A 9,122-nucleotide genomic window follows, 5' to 3' on the forward strand; every position below is an offset into this window, starting at 1 on the left:
TTAAACTAATTACTAAAATATTGTGGTAATAAAATCACACTGTGCAGGTTTAAACAGCTGAAATACTGTTGAAATAATGAAAAAACTAACGGACACCAGCAGTGACATTGTGTAGATTTACAGAGTCAACTGATTCATTATCATTATTATTAAACTGTACAGTGAACGCACCACCCAAATTATATTTCCAACACACATATATGTAACACCGTGACTGTTTACACCATCACAAAGCTCACTGCTGCACTTTAACAAATCACTGTTTTGTCTCTCAGCGACAATCATTCTTAAATTTAAGATAAAATATTAAAAACTGATACGTAGTTTAATTTACAGGGATTTATAATGTAGAATTTTAACGACTGTGAAAACGTGAGTAAAATTTTGGCGACAGACATCAAGGAAATCTACAACAAAAAAGACCAAGCTCAAATTTGTAATTTTAAATGTCCTTGTTCTTATTAAAACACAAATTATAAGAGCCTGTGACATTTAAATTTTGTTTCTACTGCAACATTTTACATCTGAAATTTAATGTCTAATTTTAAAAGGAAATGGTCTTATTAAATAAATTGAATTAAATTCAAAGTAAACACGTCAATAAAATATTTAATTGCATTTCCATAACAGAGGCATTTTGGTCTTTTGTTTTGTTTTACAACAGTAAAGAAAATGTGAAATATTAATCAAATAATTGTTAAAACCACATACATAATAATATACGTAAATAAAACAATCAAACTGTAATATCAACATGTTTGTAGAAGTGGACTGGGCAGCTACGTCAAAGATTTTTTTACTTATCCATAAATACATTTTTTTCCTCAAATCAAAAAGATTCACGTTTTGTTTTTATTTAAAATCAAAAATACGATCAACAAATATTTAATTACCTGCAGGCTGAATTATTCTTTAATTTCTGTTTTTGCATATACAACCATTTACAGGTGCAAAAATATTTTACATACCACGACCAAGCTTCAGAATTACTGGAAATATTTTACATGTATACTGAAACTGATTCACCTTTTCTTAAAATTACATTTTACTGATCCACATGCAGATTTAAATTTATACGTATCTATGTTAATGAACTTAAAACAACACTTTCTCCTTTTAAAAAACTATTATAAATATCATATACACAGCATGTCTTATAATATATATATTACCGCTAATGGTGGACACGTGTGACTGTGTTGCCTTTAACAAACAAAAACTACAAGAATTTATTTTATTCAGGCCTGCTCAGCAAAGTTTTCAGTTTTCAAAAACTCAAATGCCTGTGGGCATTTTCTAGCTGTCACACAGGAAAATTAAAATGAATTTTTTTATGTTATTTTGATTCTTTTTTAGTTTTATTGACTTAAAAAAAATCTGTGTATGATCGATTCCTGCAGTAATCAGATATTACTGCGATAATATATTTTAAAAAAGCATAAACAAAACATCGCCAAAAACTGTTAAAAAAATATTTTTGATTAACAAGATTAATACGGAGCCTTTAAATGTCAGGATACTGACTGATTAAGGAAGGCAACAACACTTGAATTTTATAAACAGGAGCTGGTGTGTAATGACAAAACTCTACATTAAAATAAAGGGTGTCAGTTTCGCTGAATATTACAGATCAGAAGAATTATTACTTTTGGTCGTAAAAACTATGTAAATCATTGGCTTAGGACGTATTATATGTGTAAGTATAGATGTGTAAATAATAATTAGACAACACAGTAAATGAGAAGAGAGATAACTGTCCATTAGTCAGAAAGCCACTGACATAAGCCGTCCTGTTTTATCCCCAACTCACTGAGAGTGACACAACAAATATATATTAATATGATGCTTCCTCACCAATAGTTGAGTCAACAGCTGTCACATGTGTAAAAACGTCTCTGTTAAAGTCACATTTTTACACGAAAAACACAAAGACGACACATGAATCAGCTGTGAAATAAGAAACTAACACAAACTTCCTGCTTCGAGCTCAAATCAGCAGTTTAACAAGAGTTCTCGCAATTTAAAACCTGTTTGACCAATCAGATCTCGTCAGTGACCGTGTATCAACCTGTTTAAGTAAAGATTAAAAGTTGAAGAATGAATATATTGACAGGGAAGTTGTGGTTCTGCACTGTTACTTCCTAGAGACCACCTGTCAATCAAATGTAGTGGGCGGACACAGTGATGTCATCATCTTTGGATATTACTGTTTTTATGTCACAATATATTATTTAAAAAATTAGCTGTGCACCAGATATTATTTACAACTTCTACAAAACATCTGAATGTCAACTCTTTTCAAAGGCCTTAAAAAGTTTAATTAGTTAGTTGATAAGTTTGTTGTTTAATATAGGTTTGAAATAATACAAACATACAGTTTTTTATTTCAAAATACGGCATGTGCTACTATGAAACACTTAAATGTTGTGCCGATGGTTGGGACAGATTTATTTGCAGTTAAACAAGTGTTTCTGTTTTTTTTCTCACAGGCCTCAGTAAGAGTCAAAACTCCGTCCCCACATTGTTTAAGTGCAGATAAATTTTGAGGTTTTAAATGTTTGCATGTGTTGCTCTGTGAATCTGACAAACTATAAAGAGTGAATGTAAAAACACACAGGGCATCAGTGTGAGTAACAAACCTCCCTCCTGCCTCACGTCGCCCCCTGCATGCACCAGAGAGAATAAACTTCGTTTTTTTAGTTTTAGTTTGGGAGGAAAACTGAAGCTGCTCATGTTTCTGTGCAAACTTCATGTCCTGTTTTTAACGTTTTTACAGAGAAGCTGTGAAACTAGTCTCCACTCCAGCTCACTTTCAGACTGGGAGCTGCCCAGTACGAACACAGACTATGGACTCAAACTATGAATCAGAAATTTGATTGTGAGATTCATTCAACAGCAAGAAGTCAGTGAAACTTGAGAAAACAGGACGTCAGTGGTCGTCAAACTGAGGCTGAGTACGATGAAGGTGGTTGACAGAAAACAGAAAATAAGACATTAATTTATTAGAAACTCTATTCATTGTACACAGAAGTGATTATTCTTTCAAATTTAACTCAATTCTTTGCTTTTAATCTTATGAAATAGTGATAATTTTACAGCCTTAGATATCCGACAGTGCAGGAATGTAACAGGTATGTTTACTTAAGTACAATTTAGACGCACATGTACATATTTCTCTTCACTACTTTATGCCTCTGATTGAATGACCATGAGCTCCTAATTGCTCCCCATGTGGAGATAAAGTGTTTACATTGCTGTTCCTGCTACAAATGTGATGTTACGTTGTCTACGAAAAATATAATAAGCTTATTAAATATGATTAAATACGACATTACTATATAATCACTACATATTGAAGTATTAGTATAAACGTATAGGCTGTACTGTAGATTACTTTTGAAAGTAGTTACTTGACCTCAACCAGGTGAAAAAATAATGCTGCGTACATGTTCATATATTAATATTATAGTGGAATAAATACATATAATCAAAATAAAACATGTAACAATAAAACACAGACAGAAGCCAGTGATTACTTTCTATAATTTCAGTGCATTGGCTCCTAATTTTTAAACATCTTAAACATTTCATACGTCTTGCCTTTGCCTACTTTTATCAGTGGTGGAAGAAGAATTCAGATCGTAAGTAAAAGTCGTAATACAACAATGTAAACATACTCTATTACAGGTAAGACTAAGTTCTATGCTCACAATGTTACTTAAGTTGAAGTATTACCAGCAAAATGTATTGAAAGTAACAAGATGACATTGTTTTTAATTATAAGGATTGTGTGTGTGCAGTAGACGTCATTTTGTATATATTCCACATTAATTATTGTCTTGATAAAAGTCATTGTGCGCACAGTTTATTATATGACACTTCTCCACAGTCTTTGTATTAAATATAAAACTTCAGTGTATTATTATTATTATGTTTAATAGGTTAAAATGTAAACAGCATTTTGTTGATGTGGAGGATTTCAATAACCCGTCGGGTATTTTAAAGACTTTGCAGACTGATGAAGTATGTACAGTCATGTTGCCTGACTGTGTGGGTGCACACAGACTGGACTCCAACCTGATCATGTCTAATCAGAGACAACTTCCTATGTGGGTGTCACCACTAAAATATAAAGTATTTCACAATTAATGCATTAAATTGATCATGTTTTGTGTATAAAATAAAAAATAGTAACTACAGCTGTAAAAGTAACTCAATACTGTACTTAGAGTACACTGTGTACCACTGATGTGCTGCTGCTGTGACCTGAATATGAAAATGAGACACATCAACACAGATCAGCCGGAAAACAGCGACTGCAGGAAACAGCAAAGGATTCTGGGATCATGTGTGACGGATCTATAGGCAGTAATTTCTACATGCTTCATGCAGGGCGTTTAAATGCGAAGATTAACCCTGACTTCATGGATGTAATCCAGGAAAGTAAACATCATCCAATTCTACAGGGTCACTGACAGCAGCAGAGGTGGGTCTGTGAAATGAGATTTACACCTCGACAAGGAGTGTGTGTGTGTGTGTGTGTGTGTGTGTGTGTGTGTGCTGCTGTTCCTTCTATTAATCTTTCACCTCCTGATCGAGGCTAAAATAATAAAACACAAAAACATGTTGATACGGTGGCAGCAGCTCAATGAGATTCGGTAATCTTGTTACGACTGAAACTGAACGACCTCAACTTGGATTTTTTCTCCCCTCTCTTCAAACTGTTTTGGCTTTTAGGGCCATTTTAAAATATGTTTTATATGTTTTATGTTCTAATCAACACTGTAAGACACTAAACACCACAAGTAACCATCAGGTCAAATCAACACCTCCGACAGCCTCAGCAGCACCAACCACATGAGCTCCAACACACAGCATGGGTGCTGTTACAGTTTGTACTTTTTGGACCCTCAGACAGAAACACCCTCTGACCAGCAGACAGTCCAGCAGGGACTCTACTGCCCTCTGATGGATCCCACACTGAAACATTCACACACACATTCACACTCACAGATCAGACTGTGAACACAGAGTCACGTTCCAACATATCAGTGGTGCCAGATTCATTCTCACCTGATGGCTGTGTGAAACATTTATATATCTATAAAGGCCACAAATGTCACAAAGACTGAAATGAATCAGTCAAAACCTCGTCACCAAATAAGACTTGATGAACAAACAACCACCAAACAAGTAAAATCAGTACCAAAGAAAAGAAGTCAATGCAATAACAGTTAAGATATTACACACACAGACTCACCATATGTTATACAAATGAGAAAGTGATGTAACTGACTAGAGATTAATCAATTATTCGATTAGAGAAAAGCAATCAGCAACAAATTTTATAATGGATTTGTTTATTACATAACTTTCTGTGCAAAAATGCAAAAACAACCAGCACTGGTTTGTTCTTCAAAATGTGAAAATTTGCAGCTTTTCTTTGTCGTCTACAGTGTGATTATAAACTGAATATTTTTGGTTTCGTGACCTCTACTATGACAAATACTTTAAGTTTTTTAATACATGTAATGGGCATTTTCACCCCCTAATTTTACTGTTTTTATTTATCTATCTATTTTTTATTATTATTATTTTTTTTTACATTTTATAGATTAAAAAATGAGTCCATTATTGGAGATACAGTAATTGTCAGATTAAATGATAATGTAAATAAATGTCAGTTGCAGAGCTACAACTGACTATAAAGCATATTTGACTCAAACAGTAACGTGTGTGTTTCACATGTTACGCTGTAAAAGCGTGACATTTTTTCGGATTGTTTGGTTGATATCAGACGAGGTGTGTTCGTGGTTAACTGACTTTGAAAGTTTTTTAAATGGGAACTTGAGTTTTCATATGAAGTCATAGTCAGTCTGTGAAAACAGCTGTAAAATACCTTCAGTGACTCAGAAGGAGCTTTCCAAAGTCTTATACATTATGTTGTCTTGCTGGGGCTGAGAAACCTTCATTTTAACTGTTGTGAAACTGTGTTTCAAGGTGACACAGAGGGTTTAATGAATGTAAGTTGAATTATGGGGAATATGAGATGCAGTGGTTTTAGAGCTTTAGCTGCACTGGAAACTTAAAGTCAGCACATCTTTACCTCTGATACTTTGACTCTGAACATTGTTGTTTTTTTAATCTGTTTTTATCTCTTGTGAGTCCCCAAACTTTATACAAGTATGAAACTGAATCACTGGAGTGTCTCTTTAACATGCTCTCAGGGTGCAACAAGGCGTTGGAAAATGACACAGTTTGTGTCACTGGTGGTTGACACCTGTAGGGGGAGGAGGTCAAGTCCATTCTTCAAATGTTCTTTGTGGAATAACATCGCTGATTCCCAAAATGGTCACCCTGTCGCATGTGCTTTATGCCTTTACGTGTTCATACATGTGTGTAACACATACACAGTAGAATCAGGACACACCCACAGTACTTAAACACCTCACTGGTCAAACCTGGAGGGTCGTCATGCTCAGAAAGTTAATCTCAGATCTACCATTACGTTTAATCCCATCAGCGAGGCGATGACTTTACACACTCACACACACACAGTAGTACTACACTTCACAGGGCCCAGTCACAAACTATTAAGGAATACTTCGCCCTCCCAAATGACCATTTATATATCAAATACTCCGCCTGTGTCACGTTTGTAACTTTTCTCACGTGGTGAACAAAGAATCTAAACACAGAGAATTTCTTAATGAATTGAAGTCGAAACATGTGTTTACAAACTCTCTCACAACTCACACAGTACAATCCACATCTCATTTCTCCAGTCATATGATTTCCAAACATTTTTATTAAAACCTTGTAATTTAAAACACTTCCACAAAAACAGTCTCAAATGTGGACGGGTTGCACACCTGCTCTGTTTATACTGAAGTGTTTTAAATTATAAAGTTTCAGTGAAAATGTATATATGTCTGTATGTATGTATCTATGTATATATAGTCCAACGTCATTGTTGTACAGCGCTCTCTCACCAAATAAAAGTTATTTTTGTAATATGGTATTGTATGTTTTTTGCTCATTTTCATATTTGCATTCAACATAACATAATAACATAATGGGATTGCTTTAAAGTTACATGATCAAGTTGGAGGTACAGTTAAAAATCAGGCACCCTGGATATCATTAAATTATTTTAACATTACATAATAAGATGGTTTTATAGTCACTGAATCATAATGTGTAGAACAGGGGTCTGCAACTTTTTCAGGCTAAGGGCCCCTCAGCTGAAAGAGAGATGGAGCAGGGACCCTCCTCTACTGCAGTGATACTCAACTCATGGCATGCTAGCCAAAGCTTCTGGCCCCCGGTAGGATGCCGGGTGGTCCACCACTATTTTCTCATTCATAATGAAGAAAAAAACAACTGATACACACAGACATATAAATAAGGAGCCACGGTGCATAAAAAAAAGCATAGAAATAGAACTTTTTGACCAAAAGAAGTGCCAGAAGTGAATCCCATGGACCCCCAAAAGAGGTCTATGCTAAGCCCCAAATGTCCTAGAAATCCTAGACACACCCAAACAGTATAACGTGAAGGAAATATTTTGGTGTGACAAGCGATACGTAATTGAGAAAAATGATGTCAGCTGACCAAAATCTGATCATGTGGGACTGATGTGCACATTAAAATCAAGTTTATTCAATGGACTTCTTTTTCAGTGTAGTTCCAACATGTTTAATCTGTTTTATTTATTTATTTATTCATGTGAGTGTAACCGATGTATAATTGTAAAAAGTTTATATTTCACCAAATCCATCTTTCGTATTTGTTCACATTTGTTTCTGTATTTATTTTGGGGAGCTTTTATTTTGGTAAATTCGATTTTTGTTGGGTGACGACATTTCGGTGAGGTCATATCCTGTACATTTGTGCTATTCTCCTCACTCGTTTTCAGGACCCTGTGAGGAGAGGTGTGTTTGTGACAAGCTGGTCATAAGAAGTTGCTGTACTGATTTGAATGTGTTTTGCACAGAGAATAAATCCCTCTGGTTAGCAAGGCAGAATCTGTCCTCATCTCCTTCCTCATCATCCACGAACACAACCCAGAGCTTGTTGCAAACCGAAGTGTCAGGCCAGACCGGTTACATGAGTATTTTTATCTTCTTCTATTGTGGTGCATTTTGTCGAATCCATATAATTTTTAAATTTAGACTTTGCAGTGTAAAGCATTGTGTAACTGCTTTAAAAGTTGCTGTATAGATAAAGTTTTTGTTTATTATTCATTTAGTTATTCCTGCAGCTGTTTGCATTTTATCCTAAACATCCCCACTGTAAGCCCCGCCCCCACTTTCTGCCGCATTGCATTGTGGGACAAGTTTTAGTGTGCATACTGACTGGAACCTGCTAAGAACTGTTGTGCAGAGTGAACTTTTGTCTTACCTCAGAGTTAAATTTGCAACTTCATCCTCTGGTCTTGATTTGTTTTCCATTTCCTGTTGGACAGCCAATCAGAGTGAAGCTTCTGGCAGGTGGCTCAGCTGGTGCGGCTCGGTCCATCAGACGATTCGGTGGCCACGTTTCCTCCAGCGTGCTGCCGCTGCTCCACCACAACGGACTGAAGACACACAGAGAGGAAGTCCAAACAGAGACACCCTGCCCTGTCACACACACACACACACACACACACACACACACACACACACAGAAAGAAAGAGGCCCAGTGATGACTGAGTGCTTCAGCATGGAGAGGAATGTCTTAATGACTGCCAAGTTTCTGCTCCTTTATGACCAAAGGTGTGTGTCAATGATAATATGATGATGATTTTGTGTGTAAAAGTATTCAAAGGTTTATTTTAAAGGTCTTACATGAGGTGTAAAATCCTGTTAGTGCCACCTACAGGCTGCAGTGTTCACTACAGTTCATTTAGGGCCTGTATCGACTTTTTTTTCTCAGCATCAACATCTTTTTTCAGTTGTTCTCATTGAGAAATAGGCGAATACGGCCGCCTCAAAAAAAAAAGCCTGCGCCCAGTGTCTTTTTTCAGAGCAGTCTGACACCAAGCGCTTCGAGCTGAAAATCTCGGAACTTTTCAGAAAGTTGCTGGTGATGTCACGCTGCTCCTTTAGCTAGGCTAATGTCTCCAGTCACAACAAAGACA

At 35.8% G+C, this 9,122-nt stretch overlaps 1 long non-coding RNA gene across 1 annotated transcript in view; it reads right to left on the minus strand.

Moving 5' to 3' along the window:
* The window catches only part of LOC126407265 (uncharacterized), a 47,009-nt gene extending 38,471 nt beyond the window's left edge, over window positions 1-8,538 (minus strand). Inside the window, exon 1 of the long non-coding RNA XR_007571764.1 lies at window positions 8,404-8,538. This is a non-coding gene — a long non-coding RNA (uncharacterized LOC126407265). The remainder of the gene's footprint in view (window positions 1-8,403) is intronic.
* Between the last annotated feature and the right edge of the window lie 584 nt (window positions 8,539-9,122).

This window comes from Epinephelus moara, chromosome 19 (assembly GCF_006386435.1).
Source record: "Epinephelus moara isolate mb chromosome 19, YSFRI_EMoa_1.0, whole genome shotgun sequence".
Classification (NCBI taxonomy): Eukaryota; Metazoa; Chordata; class Actinopteri; order Perciformes; family Serranidae; genus Epinephelus; species Epinephelus moara.